Below are 21339 nucleotides of genomic sequence, written 5' to 3'. Positions count from 1 at the left end.
CTTCTAATCTCAGGAAACAAACATCAGTTCAGTTCAGTTCAGTCGTTCAGTCGTGTCCGACTCTTTACGACCCCATGAATCACAGCACGCCAGGCCTCTCTGTCCATCACCAACTCCCGGAGTTCACCCAGACTCACGTCCATCGAGTCAGTGATGCCATCCAGCCATCTCATCCTCTGTTGTCCCCTTCTCCTCCTGCCCCCAATCCCTCCCAGCATCAGAGTCTTTTCCAATGAGTCAACTCTTTGCATGAGGTGGCCAAAGTACTGGAGTTTCAGCTTTAGCATCATTCCTTCCAAAGAAATCCCAGGGCTGATCTCTTTCAGAACGGACTGGTTGGATCTCCTTGCAGTCCAAGGGACTCTGAAGAGTCTTCTCCAACACCACAGTTCAAAAGCATCAATTCTTCGGCGCTCAGCCTTCTTCACCATCCAATTCTCACATCCATACATGACCACAGGAAAAACCATAGCCTTGACTAGACGGACCTTTGTTGGCAAAGTAATGTCTCTGCTTTTGAATATGCTATCTAGGTTGGTCATAACTTTCCTTCCAAGGAGTAAGCGTCTTTTAATTTCATGGCTGCAGTTGGAAACAAACATAGATGAGGGCAAAACACACACAAGAGATAATATAACAGGTTATATTAGTCAACTGAAAATGAGACTGTATTCCATTTTTTAAAATTTTGCCATAAGATTGTAGCTCCTTAAAAGTACCTGAATAAATACATCTATAGAAGTTAAATCTAGAAAGTTATAAAATAGTAATCATAATAATGAATTGCACATTGATAGGGCTTCCTTGGGGGCTTGTGTGTGTGCCTGCTAAGTAGCTTCAGTCATGTCCAACTCTGTGCAAATCTATGGATGGTGGCCCACCAGGGTCCTCTGTCCATGGGATTCTCCAGGCAAGAAAACTGGAGTGGGTTGCCATTCCCTCCTGCAGTGGATCTTTCCATCTCTGGGATCAAACTCTCATCTCTTACCTCTCATGTTTTGGCAGACTGTTTCTTACCTGTGAAGCATTCCCTGGTGCCTAAGTGGAAAAGAATCCAGCCACCAATGTAGGAAATATGAGTTTGATCCCAGGGAGTAAGATTTCTAGATAAATTACAGCTGTTTAGAAAAAAACAGAACTTTTTGGTTTTGCAAGTTAATTTCTGAACTGTTTTTTTTTTTGTTGTTTTAAATAAAGTTCTCCTGAATTTTTATTTTAGGAATTAAGAGCAAAATTGCTTGTGTGTCTATGTGCTCAGTCGTGTCTGACTCTTTGTGACCCCGTGGACTGTAGCCTGACAGGTTCCTCTGTCCATGGGATTTCCCAGGCAAGAATACTGGAGTAGGTTGCCATTTCCTTCTCCAGGGGATCTTCCCGACTTAGGGAAGATTCTGCATTGGCAGGCAGGTTCCTTACCACTGAACCACCTGGGAAGCTCAGAATCATTTGACTAAAATTAAAATAAATACATTGTATAACACTAAGTGTTCAATCTATTGGATTTAGTCAATTCTTTAATGTGAGCATCTCATGATCATGTTATACACATTTGAGACCATTTTCCAAGAGGAAAGTTCATATGGTCCTTTGTGTTTTATAACACTTAAAATACCATTAACAATGTAATGGTAATAAAAAGAACCAATACCTGCCTTCTCTGTTAAAGGATGCCACAGGATTTTAAAAGTGTTGAAAGGAAATCTTTTGCTTTTTATATGACTTTTATCTTGTCATCTAATAATTGTAACATTTAAGAGTGATCTTCTAAATGATGTTATGCTATTACAGGCCAGTCATTCCACTCTGGGTTTGGACAATTTGAGGAAAAAGCAAAATAAAAGATTAAACTTGGTGGAAAGCATTTGCAGAATTTTCTAGAAAAGTTTTACACAATGTGAGTACCATTTGAAAACACTTGGGAAGCCAATTTGCCTTCTTAAAATAGTGTGGATCTCTGCTTTCTGTGGTATATTCATCACATCACCCTAAGATATCTGATACCATGCAGACAGCTTTCTGCAAGAGGACTCTGTTTCAATAAAGGAAAGAGATTAAAGGATAATCTATTTGCATAGTACGTTCTCATCTACTTGACATAGATTGTATTTACCACTTCTGGAAGGAGGCAAGAGGTGTTCATGCAGGCAAGAGCTGGAGTCAACAGACCAGCTTCTAGATCTGGCTTTCCTACACATTAAGCCACCAGCTTTGGCAAATACATTCATCTTCATGATACTGTTTTGCCATCTGGAAAATGATGGCAAGATCAGATCAGTGGTTTTCAGTCTGTGCTCTGCACAGTTTTAATGGATTCAGAGTAGCAATCTGAGGACCCCCATGTGGGGAGGACAGACTGTGTTTTGATCTGATTTTTATATTGGAGTTTGCCCAAAGATTTAAAAAGATACAAGCAGGTGAAAATAACTGTATTAAATGGTCTTTAAGGTTCATTCTGTCTCTTTATGGAATGTATTCCCATTCTCACTCTAGTCACTTCATGAAATTAAAAAAACTCAACCTGATTTTGGTTACTGTATCTACTTAGGGGCATAATGCTCTACTTTTTTCAGTAAAAGCATCATAGTAAGGTATTCTTTATGGAATGTATTCCCATTCTCACTCTAGTCACTTCATGAAATTAAAAAAACTCAACCTGATTTTGGTTACTGTATCTACTTAGGGGCATAATGCTCTACTTTTTTCAGTAAAAGCATCATAGTAAGGTATTTCAGAGCAGACGTTTCGAGACATTATATAATTGATGCTCGATAAGAAATGAATACATTCGACAATGTCCATTTTTTTTAAATTTAACTTTAAAGGAGTATCTTTCTCATATGTCCTATAACCATCCACAAAGAAAACATTATAACGTTTATCTTGTTTCAATTCACTACTTCTACTAGTCTTCAAATTCCTCCAGATTAGTTTTGTTTTAGAGTGATGAATTTTTGTACTCAAATTATTTAATTGGGAAAGGAATTTAAAGCATGAGAAAAATACAAACTCTTTTTTACAACTGACTAAACATAAAATTAAAAATATGAAACCATTTATGCATCTAAGTAGAGTAGGAGTGTTCCCAGGGAAAATGTTATATGATACTCACATTTCTTATTTGGTGAGGTTACTGACATCTTTTTCTATGGTATTTTACATGATATATGTATCACTTTTAGAATATACACATACCTTGGAGATATCATGATTTTAGTTCCAGATGACAATAAAATGAATTTTACAATAAATAGAGTCACACAAATACTTGGTTTCCTAGTTCATATAAAAACATCATGTACAGGTGGTTCAATGGTTGGGACTCCATGCTTTCAATGCAAGCGGAAAGGTTTAATCCCTCGTTGGGAAACTAAGATTCTACATGTTATGTGGTGCAGTCAAAAATTGTTTTAATTAAAATTCATATGTATATGTATGTATACATATATATATATATGCATTGTCTTATGCAAATATTACTTTAAGTGGAATCTAGGAATGTCTCTTAGTCTTAATTTTATAAATCTCTTTGTCTTAATTTTATACAAATGGCAGAGGACTCTATAGCTGAAAACACATCAGCAATTACTAAATACAATTTATTTTTTATATAAAGAAACTGAGAACCAGAAAATTGAAATTTACAGGACACTCAAAGGCAAAAACTAATTAGTGATAACACACGAAACTACATTTTTCTTTTCCAGAAGAGTTTTGTTCATTCTCTTGAATATATTTTATATGTAGATATTCTATGTTTATAGAAAGACAAATAAATACAAAATATACAAATACTGTCAGCTTCCAAAAGAAAAATCACCTGTTATTTTAGTTTCCTTTACTGTTGGGTGCATAGTGCTATTCATAATTTTAAGTGGTCTTTTTCAAAAGTCACTATTTAATGTTCAAAAGCACAGATCAATTCAAATGAAAGAATCAAGTACACATTGCTGTAAAGCAAATCTAAAGCATTTGATAGCAGGGAAGTATTTATCATTCTTTTATTTATAGACTTTGCTTTTAGCTGTTTTCTTCTTCCTGTTATTTTTCAGTGTCTTGAATAATAGTCTTCCTAACATTCCAAATCTATCTCTGATAAACCCAACCTCTTTTTTTAAGATACACACAAATACGCACATGCTTCAAGGAATGTTTTCCAATCAGCTCTAGAGGGAAAGAGGATGTCCAGAAGGCCTCGCTGAGAAGCTTCAGGTTCTCTCTCTTCTGCGGTGCAGCAGCTAAAACTGCCATTCTCTTCTTTCAGTCTTAGTTGGGTGTGTTGTCTTTGTTTTGTACTCTGCTCCATGCATGAAACATTCTGGAGTCATTCCAAGATTTGGATAGTTTGTTTTCAGAATTTGAGGATATCCCTCTCTCTCCCTCTCTTTTGCCAGATTTTTAGTGTCACATACCAGCTACTGAGTTCACCCTAAAGTCTTCATTATGATTTCTTAAGACTGAAATCTTAAGATTTGAGTCTTCCTTCAGACAAAAGCAAGTTTCCGTAGTGTAGTGATTATCACTTATCATGTTTGCCTCACACACAAAAGGCCCCTGGTTGGGAACCAGGCAGAAACATCTCCTCTCTCTGGAATTTGCATTTGGGCTTCCCTGGTGGCTCAGGCAGTAAAGAAGTCCTCCACAACCACATGCTTAAAATTACACATTTTTCTCTGACTCTAATAACTCTTTTACATTAGTTACAGCAGTAATAAATCTCTTTCATGACAGCTTTCCACGCATTTTAGTTATGTATAAGATCAGAATATCCTCTCTGTTAATAATTTAATTAATTAACTAACTTTATCCAATACTTTCTCAATTTTCCACCTACCCCCATGCATATGTTTTATTCTAGAAAAGAGTTTAGGTGAAACTTACATAATATTCTTCTAAATTTTCAAAGCTAATTAAAAATCCAATGCAAAGTATCCATATTGATCTCTCAGCCAAGAACACTCTTTTATATTCAATGACCCTGATCTCTGGTTTAAAAATTCCATCAACATATTTAATATAACAATAAATTTTCATCAGATTTTTTTAGTCTTTTTTAAATTTAAGAATCATTACAAAGCATGTAAGCTATGAAATGTCAACTCAGTAGCTTATATTCTTTAATGTTCAACAAATGATAATGAAATTCATGAAATAAATTAATGACTTCGTGTTGATGAAAGCAAACAAAAGTAATAACCCTTGCATTCTTTTTTTTTTGCATTGATTGATTTTATTTTTAAACTTTACATAATTATATTAGTTTTGCCAAATATCAAAATGAATCCGCCACAGGTATACATGTGTTCCCCATCCTGAACCCTCCTCCCTCCTCCCTCCCCATACCATCCCTCTGGGTCATCCCAGTGCACTAGCCCCAAGCATCCAGTATCGTGCATCGAACCTGGACTGGCAACTTGTTTCTTACATGATATTTCACATGTTTCAATGTCATTCTCCCAAATCTTCCCACCCTCTCCCTCTCCCACAGAGTCCATAAGACTGTTCTAACTCAGAAAATAAACCATTGTGTAAGTTCTTATGCTTTCAAAAACATTTCCTCACGGTTGTCAGATATCTGAGTAAAAAGCGATCATAAAGACAAAAAGGAAAAAAAAAAATAAAATGATGACAGCTGCTGCAAAAGACGCAAGAAGGCAGAACACAAATGGGGGTATTATAGGCAGAAGGGGCAGAGAAAGCTTACAGACCTATCACTTCAACAAGGGATAATTTGTGAGAAGGTGGAGATGTGGAGAAGAATCCATGAATGAGGGCTGAAGAGAGGGTTAATCAGAGGCACAGCATTGAAAACCATGAATGGCTCAGCATTTTACAAGGACATTTTTTAAAGTTCTGGATTCCAGACTAGGAGGGAAGAAAAGAGGGAGGGAAGTGAGAATTAATTGCTGGAGTTGATTTTGAGGGTGAATGGAGAAGGAAATGGCAACCCACTCCAGTATTCTTGCCTGGAGAATTCCATGAACAGAGGAGCCCGGTGGGCTACAGTCCATGGAGTCACAAAGAGTCAGACATGATTGAGACACTAACACACACACACACACACACACACGTCAGATCATAACAGGACTTGTAGGCAAATGTAAGGAACTTAGACTTTATAGTGATCAACTTCTGAATGATTTTAAGTTGGGGAAATATGTTGTGATCTCCATATATATAAGCCAGAAACATCCTGGCTTCTGAATAGAGAATGGACAAGAGAAGGAGCCCAAGTAAAGCAAAAGACGAGCAAATTAATTCTCACAATTACAGTTACATGTTTCTTCCCTCAGTTGAGATTAGATATGTCCATCCTTGTAACCTATCCCTCAGAGAGTCATACTTATTCCTCCAAATCCTTAGCCATTGGGTCCAAATTTGCTAAATTAAGCTTTTATCTCAGAGGATTTGGTAACCACAGTAACACAGCATAGAAAGTGTTGGTTATCTGTGCTTCTCTCTAAATGCCTCACTTTGATAGAATTAAGCCTGGATAAAACCATTGGTGGGGAATCAAGTCATGCTTTCTAGTAGATGATTCTTTAAAATATGCTATTTTCTGCAGAATGAATGTCAAACAGGACCAGAGAGTTGCACTGAGCTTTAAATATATGAAATAGTTACCATTGCTTTACAAGTATTATGTACTACATAAATAATGCAATCCAGGTTCAGACTTGACTTGTCTTATCTTCCCCACACAGTAATGATAAACAATTTAGGGCTTCCTCTCTCAGTCTCTGAAGTTCCTTTTATAGCTCTAAAGTCTACTCCTGAGTGCTGTTGTTAAAGGAAAAGAATTTTTTATTCTGACAACCCTGATATCCTTTGCATTTTCTACAAATGAGTGAAAGGAAGATGTTGTGTGAAGGGATTTGATTTGTAACACAATAGCTGCTTTTCCTCAGCTGAAGTAGAGAGCATAGAACACATTTACATTAAATGTGTGCTCTTATGAAGGAAGAAATAAGCATTTGGATTTGAAATATGTCGAACACTATTTTTATGAAGGGCAAGTCGTTTCTTTCAGCTGTGATTTTAGTTCTAACGAACAAAAGCTCACTCCAAGCGTTCATTTGCTACTTCTGGGTGTCTTGTTGGTTAAGCTTTAAATCTTCCACATGGTGCCTTTCTTCCATAAGAGGTAGATTTTAGACAATGTTGGCTTTGCTGTTAAATTTTACAGCTCGATGGTAATAAAATATCAAGGAAGCTATTTCATGGCCTTTCAGCAATGTAGATAGATGGATTCAGAACAGAGAAGTGTATCTGGACATGCAACTCATCTAACACACACCCTCATTTAATTGATGACAGATCTATAAGGTGCACAATGCAAGCCTCAAAATGAATTTTGTGCATCTATCCTAGTACAGGTGTTTTGTTATTGTTGTTGTTTTTTACCGTCAAAGAAATAGTTGAAAGATACTGAAAGGTTAAACCATTGGTGGTCACGGTTAATGGGAAACATTTGAATAGCAGATGGTGAGATACACCAAAAATGTAATGCTTAAGTAGCTTCTTGGGCCCCAGGGGACAGACTAATGGACTCAAGCATAGCTGTGTCTCACTTACTGAAACACATGTTACCTTTCTTGCTCTCAATATAAAAGGATTCTGGTTGCATGACAATATTTACAGCAACAAAAGATCAAAGTGCAAAGATGGTAACATGGTCTTATTCTCATTGTCTTTCTACTTGTTGGGATGAGTGTCAGTGACCCTGAACTTCTTATATGGTATTTGTGTTTGGCCAGGCAATATGGCTACCAAAGTAGCTTCTGGCAAAAAAAGAAATTACTTATTATGTAAGGTCAGCTACATCGGTCAGTCTGCATGTCAGCATACTCTAACAGTTCCCTCACAACATTAGGCTGCTTTTGGCTGTGGTAAAATGAAAAATCCAAGTCACATTGCTTTAAAACAGAAGGAACTATGATATTGATTCTTAGAAGTGAAAGTCTAGAGGCAGAGTCAGTTTTACAGTTGACTTAATTATTGAAGATTTCGAGCTCCGTTTTATCACAGTTCTCTCATCTCAGCCCTCAGTATTCCTGGTCTTAACCTCTGTGTGCCCGGCCTTAACCTTCGATCATCAAACATCTACAGAAATTCTAGGTGGCACATCTGAATGACAGACACTGTCCCTTCCTGTTAATCTCAAATCCAAGTAAAGAAACATTGCAGAAACCCAGCAGAAAACCTCCCACATCTCATCAGCCCAAATTATGTCAGACGCTCTTGGTGTGGGGAACACTGCACATGGATTGGCCTAAGTCTAATTCCTGAACGAATCAGTGGTAACAATCAGGATATTTCCATAATTGACTTTATTTGTTTTAAATATTTTATTTATTTATTTGGCTGAACCAGGTCTTAGTTGGGCTTCCCTGATAGTATTCCATTACTGGAGTGGGATACTGGACTATCCTATTCCAGTATTCTTGGGCTACCCTGGTAGCTCAGGTGGTAAAGAATCTGCCTGCAATGTGGGAGACCTAGGTTTGATACCTGGGTTGGGAAGATCCCCTGGAGGAGGAAATGGCAGCCCACTCCAGTATTCTTGCCTGGAGAAACCCTGTGGACAGAGGAACCTGGAAGGTTACAGTCTGTGGGGTCACAAAGAGTTGGACATGGCTGAGTGACACAGCACAGCACAGGTCTTAGCTGGAGTATATGGGATTTTCAATCTGCATGACAGCATGCGGGATCTTGAGTTGTGGTATGCAAACTCTTAGTTGCAGCATGTGAGATCTAGCTCCCCAACCAGGCATCAACCTAGGTTCCTAGAGTCTTAACCACTGAACCACCAAAGAAGTCCCCATAACTGACTTCAAATAATTAAAGCTCAGCCAGAATGGACATGGGAGTATTTAACATAATGTCAAAATGTCCTTCAGTTCAGTTCAGTTCAGTTGCTCAGTCGTGTCCAACTCTTTGCGACCCCATGAATCACAGCACGCCAGGCCTCCCTGTCCATCACCAACTCCCAGAGTTCACTCAGACTCACGTCCATCGAGTCAGTGATGCCATCCAGCCATCTCATCCTCTGTGGTCCCCTTCTCCTCCTGCCCCCAATCCCTCCCAGCATCAGAGTCTTTTCCAATGAGTCAACTCTTGCATGAGGTGGCCAAAGTACTGGAGTTTCAGCTTTAGCATCATTCCTTCCAAAGAAATCCCAAGGCTGATCTCCTTCACAATGGACTGGTTGGATCTCCTTGCAGTCCAAGGGACTCTCAAGAGTCTTCTCCAACACCACAGTTCAAAAGCATCAATTCTTCAGTGCTCATCTTTCTTCACAGTCCAACTCTCACATCCATACATGACCACTGGAAAAACCATGGCCTTGACTAGATAGACCTTTGTTGGCAAAGTAATGTCTCTGCTTTTGAATATGCTATCTAGGTTGGTCATAACTTTCCTTCCAAGGAGTAAGCGTCTTTTAATTTCATGGCTGCAGTCACCATCTGCAGTGATTTTGGAGCCTAAAAAAATAAAGTCTGACACTGTTTCCACTGTTTCCCCATCTATTTCCCATGAAGTGATGGGACCAGATGCCATGATCTTCGTTTTCTGAATATTGAGCTTTAAGCCAACTTTTTCACTCTCCACTTTCACTTTCATCAAGAGGCTTTTTAGTTCCTCTTCACTTTCTGCCATAAGGGTGGTGTCATCTGCATATCTGAAGTGATTGATATTTCTCCCAGCAATCTTGATTCCAGCTTGTGCTTCCTCCAGCTCAGCATTTCTCATGATGTACTCTGCATAGAAGTTAAATAAGCAGGGTGACAATATACAGCCTTGATGTACTCCTTTTCCTCTTTGGAACCAGTCTGTTGTTCCATGTCCAGTTCTAACTGTTGCTTCCTGACCTGCATATAGGTTTCTCAAGAGGCAGGTCAGGGGGTCTGGTTTTCCCATCTCTTTCAGAATTGTCCACAGTTTATTGTGATCCATACAGACAAAGGCTTTGGCATAGTCAATAAAGCAGAAATATATGTTTTTCTGTAACTCTCTTGCTTTTTCGATAATCCAGCAGATGTTGGTAATTTGATCTCTGGTTCCTCTGCCTTTTCTAAAACCAGCTTGAACATCTGGAAGTTCACGGTTCACATATTGCTGAATCTGGCTTCAGAGAGTCTGCACACAGTGAATGCTGGAGAGGGTGTGGAGAGAGGGGAACACTCCTACAATGTGGGTGGGAATGTGAATTGGTGCAGCCAATTGTTTGATTGGGAAGATCCCCTGGACAAGGGAATGACAACCCACTCCAGTATTGTTGCCTGGAGAATCCCATGGACAGAGGAACCTGGTGGGCTGCAATCCATGGGGTCACAAAGAGTTGGACACAACTAAGTGACCCCTCATCCAAAATGTCCTTAACCCTCTTTAAACATGAGAATTTCTGACATGGTCTAATAAAACACCATCATTACTTTCATTGAGCATTGGGGAAGAGAGAGTAAATAAAATTTCCTCTGTGTGATGCTCTTTTTGATATGGCCCCTCCATTATCACATGTGGCAATATCCTACTGCTTTCTGTTTTTGAGTTTTCATGCCACTGAAAGGCCTAGAAGGATCTGGATCTTGTCAAAGCAGAAATATAAATATTCTGTCTTTTTTCTAGACCCATGAAATAAAAATCTTCTCTTTCTTTGTTTTCTCCAACAAGCATAGCAGTAATACATAGAGAAACAAAACCAGGCTACATTCTGAAAGACCCTTGCTGAAAAGCAAAAAAAATTAGCCTGTTTTCTATGTGGGTCAAGATCTTCCCTGGTGGCTCAGACAATAAAAGTGTCTGCTTGCAATGCGGGAGACCCTGGTTCGATCCCTGGGTGGGGAAGATCCCCGGGAGAAGGAAATGGCAATCCACTCCAATACTCTTGCCTAGAAAATTCCATGGATGGAGGAGCCTCGTAGGCTACAGTCCACGGAGTTGCAAAGAGTCAGACAGGAGTGAGTGACTTCACTCACTATGTGGATCAAAGGAGAACATGCATCTCATGTGTTATCCAACATATATTGATAGAATAAGAATTTGGATCATCATCCATAACTAACAATAAAGGTGGCATTGCCTTATGGGGTGAACACATAACACTTATGAATTTGGTGCAGCAGAAGGTGAAGAATCCAGGGCACAGCCTATCTACTCTCCTTCCCTAAACCACTGATTAGCCTGTCTATCTTAATATACAAAATATGGAATCTCATTTATATTGATCTAACTTAAGTTTTAAAATGCCATTTTATGCGGTAAAAATAATATATTCAATTTTTATTTACCTTAATATGGAGCATCTTTTATTTTTTTTAATGCTAAGATGTAAGCTACCCAATCTTTATACAATTCTGAACGTTCAACACTGCTTGTCAGGAATGACACATATTTTTGCTAGCTTTTCTAAAGCAGGAGAGATGAGTGATGAAATCTTGCTGTCACAATTGGTTTCCTTTTGCTAGGAATTCATGAGGATAAATATTATTTGGAATATTCTCAGTATCAAGCATAAATGAGTTAGAAGAGAGTCCAGTATTGTTTCTACTTAAAAGGGAGGTAAGTTCAAATGCCTAGAAAGCTCCAATACTTTGGCCACCTGAGGCAAAGAGCTGATGTTTTAGAAAAGACCTTGATGCTGGAAAGATTGAACGCAAAAGAAGAAGGGGGAGGCAGAGGATGAGATGTTTAGATGGTATCACTGAGTCAATGGACATGAATTTGAGCAAACTCCAGGAGACAGTGGAGGAGAGAGGAGCCTGGCGTGCTGCAGTCTATGGGGTCACAGTCAGACAAGACTTGGCAACTGAGCGGCAACAACAATGTGTAATAAACATTACAGGGATTGACAACAGATAAAGCTGAAAAGGAAGCAATAAATTATTATATCCAAAGCTTTATTTTCCTTATCCGAAAATATTCTGTCTAGGTGTCTGCAGCTCTAACATGCTATGAGTTCATGATTGCAGTTCCTACTGGATAACATTTGATCTGCTATGAACTGGAACAAAGCGGGTCTTCCAAGGTCCCTTGCAAATTTCTTATCTTGCTCTTGATAATATCCCAAATTATTTCCAACATGATATCATAATTCTCTCTTTATAAGAATGTCTCCTTTGAAAGCACCTTTCAGGTTTTGACAATTCATGAGCAACAAGATATAACGGATTGATTAATATTACTTCTGTAATCAGGATTTGTCTTTTAATAGAAACAAGGAGAGATTCTAAACCTGCCCACTAGAAACATAATGTCATATACAAATGCAAGCCAGAGACATGATTTTAAATTTTCTAGTAACCACATTATATGTGGGCCTGCTCCACTGTGTCCAACTCTTTGCCACCCCATGGATTGTAGCCCACCAGGATCCTCTATCCCTGGAGTCTTCCAGGCAAGAATACTGGAGTGGGTTGCTATTTCATTCTCCAGGAGATCTTCCCATCCAGGGATTGAACCTGGGTCTCCTACACTGGCAGGCTGATTCTTTACCACTGTACCACCTATGAAGTAACCGTATTAAAAAAAAAAAAGTTAAAAAAATTTTATTAGCATTAATAATATATTTTATTTAAACAAATATGTATTTCAACATGTAATTAAAATTTTAAATTAGTAATGGAGTATTTAATATTCTCCTTTTTGATATTATGCATGCGTGCTAAGTTGCTTCCAACTCTTTGCAACCTTATGGAAAATCTGATACATATTTTATACTTACAGCACATTTCAATTCAGCTACATCTCAAATGCTCATTACCCACCTGTGTTTGATGGCTACCTAATTGAATAGTGCAGTTCTAATGAATAGAATTTAATTCAATGTTAAAGATTCAATCTTTAACATTGTTAAAAATAGATTATTTATCAGGGTGGAGATGGAGAGAACAGCAAAGCAAGGGAAACTGCCTTAACTTTGGTTGCCATAACAAAATATCATAGGCTGATGGTTTAAGCAACAGAGACTTGTTTCTCACAGTACTGAAGGCTGGGAAGTGTTGGTATGGTCAGTTTTTGATAAGGACTGCCCTGCTGGCTTGTAGATAACTACCTCCTGGTTTCGTTCCCACATGGCAGAGACACAAAGAAAGAGAGAACAAGTTTTTGATATCTGTTCTTACAAGGGTACTAATCCCATCATGGGCTTCCCAGGTGGCTCAGTGGTAAAGAATCTACCTGCCAATGCAGGAGATGCAGGCAGGATACCCAGGTTCGATCCCTGCACCAGGAGATCCTCCTGGAGAAGGAAATGGCAACCCATTCCAGTATTCTTGCCTAGAAAATCCCATGGACAGAGGAACCTGGTGGGTCATAGTTCAAGGCAGGTCACAAAGAGTAGGATACAGCTTACCAACTGAGCAAGTAGGCAATCCCATCATTAGGACCCCACCCTCATGACATTATGTGTGCATGCTAAGTTGCTTCAGATGTGCCTGACTCTTTGCGACCCTATGAACTGTAGCCTGCCAAGCTCTTCTGCCCTTGGGATTCTCCAGGCAAGAATACTGGAGTGAGTTGCCAAGCCCTCCTCTAGAGGATCTTCCCGACCCAGGGATCGAACCCTTGTCTCTAATGTCTCCTGAACTGATAAGCAGGTTCTTTACCACTAGAGTCATCTGCGATGCCCCCTCATGACCTCATCTAAGCCTGATTACCTCCCAAAGGCCCCATCTCCAGACAACATCACCTTGAGTTAAGGTTTCAACATAGGAATTAGGGGTCAGGAAGCCATGAACACAGTTCATAACAATGTTGCTTTCTTTCTATCATTACTCCCCTGACCTGTGAGTTTAGAATTACAATGACTATACTTACACTTTTCTCTTGGCTTTTAGGAAGAGATTTTTTTTTTTTTTTAGTTAGTTTTGGTTTTTTTTAGAAGTCCTTTTCTACATACCTGTAACTGTAGAATGTAAAAGAAAGATAGTTGAAAAAATTACATAGAAGCACATGCTCTCTTAAAAAGTGTTAATGAGAAATTAAGTGGAAATTGTTTTACCTGGGAAATAGTACTATCCTCTTTGGTCTACTTATCTTCTTTAGTGTTTTTAAAGCAGAAACAGAGAAATTATCTTAATTGGGAAATATTTTAATTAAGGAGAAATAGATCATTTGGGGGAAATCAGCTTACTGGTTAGTGATTTCACTTTTCAAGCACAGATCTTTTTTTCCTGAGCTCCCAGATTTTATATCAAATCTCTTCTAGCAATTTACTTTCTGTGGCTTACAAAAGAGGTGGAAACAAAACTGGCTTAATATCTACATTTCTTTTCCATTATGCTCACTATATACTGATCTAAAACTCTTAAGTGTTGGTCACTCAGTAGTGTTTGGCTCTTTGCAACCTCATGGACTGTGTGTAGCCCATGAGGCTCCTCTGTCCAAGGGATTCTCCAGACAAGAATTTTGGAGTGAGTTGTCATTCCCTTCTCCGGGGATTCTTCCCTGACGCAGGGATCAAACCCAGGTCTTCTGCATTGTAGGCAGATTCTTTACCATCTGAGCCACCAGGGAGACCAAAAACTCTAAGCTGCTGCTGCTGCTGCTGCTAAGTTGCTTCAGTGGTGTCCGACTCTGGGTGACCCCATAGACGGCAGCCCACCAGGCTCCTCTGTCCCTGGGATTCTCCAAGCAAGAACACTGGAGTGGGTTGCCATTTCCTTCTCCAATGCATGAAAGTGAAAAGTGAAAGTGAAGTCTCTCAGTCATGTCCGACTTTTAGCGACCCCATGGACTGCAGCCTACCAAGGTCCTCCGTCCATGAGATTTTCCAGGCAAGAGTACTGGAGTGGGTTGCCATTGCCTTCTAAACTCATCCACAAATAGTTAGAATATTTGATGCAGAACTAAAATTGCTGTACCTTACAAGTAATGAAGATCATAATATGGATAATAGTATCAGTTGTAAAACAGCGATCATGATGAAAAAATAGCTTGCTTTCTTCAAATACATCCCTATTACTCTCTAAGTAGATACACAGAGATTTTGCTGTTATACTACAATTAAAAAAAAAAAAAAAAGCAAGGAAAGGGTAATTGTTTAAGGTCAAGCAAATCATTATGCTTAAGTCATCTGGTTCCTAATGCAGAGTTTCTTCACTGTGGACAATATATATCTAGATCCTTGAAATTCAGTTATCTGTCAGTGTCAGCATATTGCCTCTACTTCACATCTTAAGGCTTGGTGACATGGACACGTGGATGAGCTGCTACAGAGGGTCTTCAGAGTTTCCACCACTTCACTCACATTCAGTGTTCATTTAGACCCCACTGCATAACAAGTGCTGGACAAATGGCTTCCACCTTTGTCTCTTAAAATCTGAAGAGATGTGAGTACTGTTGAATATAGAAATATAATTCATATTAGAATCCTGATTATTATTATTAGTGACACGGCATATCCAAAATGTTAAATTGATTTAAGTTAAGCAATATTACGAATAAAATTCTGAGGCCTTTCCAAAGCATATTTTGGCTACTTTTAACTTGCTACTGGCTAGATCTTTGCCAAATCTTTGAAACAAGGCCTTGTAATGTTTGAGGGATTGACAACTTCAAAATGAAAACATATTTTAGTGATGAAATATACAGATTTTCAAAGTAAGTAAAATAATTTTAAAAGTCCTATTTGTTAGGTTGTATCATTCTTGTGAAGGAGAGAAAATGTCAGAGAAATACCACTTTTTTCACTTTGAACCAGCTAGAGAAGTTGAACTGATCTCTTCATTGTGTGTGAAAGGTGAGGCACTACATTCAAGGTCAAATGAAATGATCACACAAAAAGACAAAACCCAAGCCCTTTTGATTTTTCAGGATAATGGATTCACTATTTCTTAAAACTTAGAGAAATTCAACAACAAATTTTTTGAACATTTCTTTGAGCAGAAAATATGAGCTAATTTCCATGGCAGGTGCTGAGAATACAGAAATGAGTATGACATGGTCTAAATATTGGCATAGCAGGTGCTGAGAATACAGAAATGAGTATGACATGGTCTAAATATTGGCATAGCTCTATCTTAGTACAAGACAAATGATTGCTAAGGCCACATCTTGTAGGTTGAACATCTGTGTATGTGTAGTGAGCCAAGGGCTAGCAAGGTCCAAGTTATACCCAAATAAATTCCCTAATGAAATTTTCACCACTGACGCCCTCCCTTCGAATATTGTCACCATTTGCAAGAAGGATTTAAGCAACATGTCTGTGCTTCTACCAGGAGAGGAAAAAGCCAGGAGGATTGTTCTCTTTCCATGGGGAAAATAAGAATGACAGACTTACTGGGGGAAAAAAAATGCAATGGATTTTGTTAGCAGGAAAGTCATATTCTATGGAATGTTTTTAGCTGAAAATGCCTGGTTCTTTTTTTTTTTTTTAACTTTATTCAAATATAATTAACATATACAAGTATAAGATAGTTAAAGTGTATATCATGGTGATCCGATAAGTGTAAAAGGATTATCTCTATCTAGTAAATTACCATATCCATCCCCACACATGTTTACATTTTTATATAAGGTGTGAGATTATATAAATGTGTGAGAACATTTAAGTGCTATTCTCTCAGCAAATTTTGATTATACAGTACATTATCAACTGTAGTCACCATGTTGTACGTTAAATCCTCAGACCTTTTTCATCTCATAGCTGAAAGTTCATACTGTTTTAATGGCCTTCCCCAATTTTCCCACCCCTTTGCCCTTGGCAATTGTTTCTTATTTTGTTTCTATGCTGCAGCTAAGTCGCTTCAGTCGTGTCCGACTCTGTGCGACCCCATAGACGGCAGCCCACCAGGCTCCCCTGTCCCTGGGATTCTCCAGGCAAGAACACTGGAGTGGGTTGCCATTTCCTTCTCCAATGCATGAAAGTGAAAAGTGAAGGTGAAGTCGCTCAGTCGTGTCTGACTCTAGCGACCCCATGGACTGCAGCCCACCAGGCTCCTCCATCCATGGGATTTTCCAGGCAAGAGTACTGGAGTGGGGTGCCATTACTGGACTTAAAAAAAAATCCACATTTAACGGATACCAGGTAGTATTGGTCGTTCTCTGTCAGACTTATTTTACTGAGCTTAATGCCATCAAGATGCATCCATGTTATAGCAAATAGCAGGATTTGATTCTTTCCCATAGCTGAATAATATTCCGTTGTGTACATTTAAACATTTTCTGTATCCATTTGTGCCTTCATGGATAATTAGGTTGTTCCTATATCTGATTCTCAGAGAAAATTAGAGAGATGATGCTTTGCGCCCCCATGGACTGTAGCCTATCAGGCTCCTCCGTCCATGGGATTTTCCAGGCAAGAGTGCTGGCGTGGATTGCCATTTCCTTCTCCAGGGGATCTTCCCAACCCAGGAATCAAACCTGGGTCTCCTGCATTGCAGGCAGATGCTTTACCATCTGAGCCACCAGGGAAGCCCCAAAAAGAGGGTACATATAGTTTATTTTCAAAACATAAGAGAGACAGTGATCAGCATACACAAATAAAATGATTTTCAATATTTCTTCTGTGCAATCTAAGTTACACACATACAAATAATAAACAGTGTTTAGGCCATGGGTTCTGGAGCCTGGCTTCAGTGTCCAAATTTACCAGCCACAACCACTGAGGCTTTAAGAAAATAAACACAATCTCCTTGTGACTTAGTTTCCTCATCCATAAAGTATCAGTAACATATTAATAGTAATTTCCTCATAGAATTCTTGTGCTAAGTGGGTTAATATGAAATGACTAGAATATCTCCTGTCCCACAGGAATTGCTCAATAAGTGCTAGTTATGTGTTTTTTTTCTATACAATGTTTTCAGTTTTCAAAGCATTTCTATAAAAGAACATTTGTTTACAAATCAGAATTTGTGTGACCATAAAACTTGACTACAAAGTGTCTGATCATCTTAATTAAATGAAAAAAGCCTATGCAGTTGAATTAATCACCTTTATTCATTCTATTTCTGCCTAAATTTCTAATGCTGGTTATTGGCATATGAGACTTCTCTGCAAATTCTATGGATTGTACAATTATGTTTTCTTCTACACAAGATATCAGTCTCTGTGATGAAATATTGCAGTTTTCATGATCACAGCCTAATTGAACATTTTCCTTTGAGGGAAACACTCTAGATCCATTGGTAAAATTTTAGGAAAAACTTTTCTCATATCAGTACCCTATTTATAAATAAACTCCATACCATGTTATTTCTTACATAATGTATTATTATTTTTCTGTTATAGTGTAACAAGTTACTGTAAATATAGTGGCTTAAACAAAACCTATTTATTAACTCACAGTTTGGAGGGTCAGAAATGTTGCAGGATGTGACGTGTTTCTCTGTTTAGGGTATCACTAAACAGTAATCAAGGTGTTTGCTGGGGTGAGTTCCCACATGAAAACTCCACATGAAATCTGCTTCCAGGTTCACCCAGGCTGTTGGCAGAAGTCAGTTCTTTGCAGTCGGGAGCTAAGGTCTCCATTTCCTTGCCATCTGTAAGCTGGGGTGACTCCCTGCTCTTAGAAGCCATCTGCATTCCTTCTCACGTGGCCTCCTTCAAAGACAGCAGAAAGTTGAAAATCTTTCTCAAATCTCAAATCCCTCTCACTTTTTTTTCTGCCACCAGCCTGAGAAACTTTTTGCTTTTAAGGGTTCATAGGATTAGGTCAGGACCAGCTAGAAAATTTCCCTCCGGTGACATTAACTGTGCTGTATAATATAACTGAATTGCAGAGTGATAATCTCATTATATTCATAGTACTGGGAAAATAGGGTGTGGAATTTGAGGATGGGGTCATGCTTTGCAGGATTCTGCCTTCTAAAGATGATGTCATGGTTTTCTACAATGGCTGTTTCTTTGAATCCTCACCTACTCAAATTCATCATGGACAGTATTCCATAGTACTGGGGATACATTCTTTGGGGTCTCTGGACACTTAACTAATGTTAAGTAGGAGCTAGAAATGCAACTGGTAGCTGTAAGAATATTCTGATAAGCCATCTTGTCCAACAGTGAAACAGGTTAAGTTTTAATGTAATCAATTTCATATTTCATGAAATATTTTGCTGATAGACAATAATCTCTTGGTGCAGATATTAATATGAAGTCTATGCTGTGAGGAGAAAGACTAAACTAAGTGGTGTTTAAGTTCCCCCCCTTCAATGTTTATATTGTATGATTCAGTGACTTTGAAAATGATTTACTACATAGGCTGCTAAATGTGAATTTTTATGATGAATAATATTAACCTTGGATCAATTAAAATAGATTCTTTTTTAAAATCAGAAATACTAAGAAGGAAAGAACATTTCTTTAGAAAGAAATACTATCTAAATTTCTCACATTTTACATATGTGAAAACTAAAGTTCAAAGAAATCAAATGACCTTACTAGTTTCCACAGTAACAGATTTTGGATTCTAATCTAATATTATTCTCCTACTCACATATGTTTGGCTACTTGGCCAAATATAACCATACAGAAAAATGTCAGGATGAATAATGCCTAATTTTGACAGCAGATTTTTTTTCATTCTCCCTGCAATCTTTACAACTTAAAACTTATTTTAAAAAACTTGATGAGGCTAGCAGATTCACCTCCATTCTGAGTGCACAGTTTCAATGAGGACAAGATGGGCTTTTAAGGAGAGGTCACTAAATGGGTATAAAAACAACTAAAAGAAGACATATTAGTTTTTACTAAGACATACCTGGAAGAAATAGCTCAAATTTTCTAGTTCAAATCTTAAAAGATGATGCTGTGAATGCACTGCACTCAATATGCCAGCAAATCTGGAAAACTCAGCAGTGACCATAGGACTGGAAAAGGTCAGTTTTCATTCCAATCCCAAAGAAAGGCAATGCCAAAGAATGCTCAAACTACCTCACCATTGCACTCATCTCACACGCTAGTAAAGTAATACTCAAAATTCTCCAAGCCAGGCTTCAGCAGTACGTGAACCATGAACTTCCAGATGTTCAAGCTGGTTTTAGAAAAGGCAGAGGAACCAGAGATCAAATTGCCAACATCCGTTGTATCATCAAAAAAGCAAGAGAGTTCCAAAAAAATATCTACTTCTGCTTTATTGACTATGCCAAAGCCTTTGACTGTGTGGATAACAACAAACTGTGGAAAATTCTTTTTTTTTAATAATTTTATTTCTATTTATATTAAAAATATTGTATTGGTTTTGCCATACATCAACATGAATCCGCCTCGGGTGTACACGTGTTCCCCATCCTGAACCCCCCTCCCACCTCCCTCCCCATACCATCCCTCTGGGTCATCCCAGTGCACCAGCCCCAAGCTTCCTGTATCCTGCATCGAACCTGGACTGGCAATTTGTTTCTTATATGATATTATACGTGTTTTAATGCCATTCTCCCAAATCACCATCCCCCCACAGAGTCTAAAAGACTGTTCTATACATCTGTGTCTCTTTTGCTGTCTCGCATACAGCGTTGTCGTTACCATCTTTCTAAATTCCATATATATGCGTTAGTATACTGTATTGGTGTTTTTCTTTCTGGCTTACTTCACTCTGTATAATAGGCTCCAGTTTCATCCACCTCATTAGAACTGATTCAAATGTATTCTTTTTAATGGCTGAGTAATACTCCATTGTGTATATGTACCACAGCTTTCTTATCCATTCATCTGCTGATGGATATCTAGGTTGCTTCCATGACCTGGCTATTATAAACAATGCTGCAATGAACATTGGGGTACATGTGTCTCTTTCAATTCTGGTTTCCTCGGTGTGTATGCCCAGCAGTGGGATTGCTGGGTCGTATGGTAGTTCTATTTCCAGTTTTTTAAGGAATCTCCACACTGTTCTCCATAGTGGCTGTACTAGTTTGCATTCCCACCAACAGTGTAAGAGGGTTCCCTTTTCTCCACACCTTTTCCAGCATTTATTGCTTGTAGACTTTTGGATCTCAGCCATTCTGACTGGCGTGAAATTGTACCTCACTGTGGTTTTGATTTTCATTTCTCTGATAATGAGTGATGTTGAGCATCTTTCATGTGTTTGTTAGCCTCTGTATGTCTTCTTTAGAGAAAATTCTTAAAGAGATGGGAATACCAGACCATCTAACATGCCTCCTGAGAAGTCTGTATGCAGGTCAAGAAGCAACAATTAGAACTGGACATGAAACAACAGACTGGTTCCAACTTGGGAAAGGGGTATGTCAAGGCTGTGTATTATCATCCTGCTTATTTAACTTATATGCAGAGTACATCATGCAAAATGCCAGTCTGGATGAAGCACAAGCTGGAATCAAGATTGCCAGGAGAAATGTCAATAACCTCAGATATGCAGATGACACCACCCTTATGGCAGAAAGCAAAGAT

This window comes from Bos javanicus, chromosome 24 (genome assembly GCF_032452875.1).
Source record: "Bos javanicus breed banteng chromosome 24, ARS-OSU_banteng_1.0, whole genome shotgun sequence".
In the NCBI taxonomy this organism is placed as follows: domain Eukaryota; kingdom Metazoa; phylum Chordata; class Mammalia; order Artiodactyla; family Bovidae; genus Bos; species Bos javanicus.
This window is presented reverse-complemented; position numbering follows the sequence as displayed.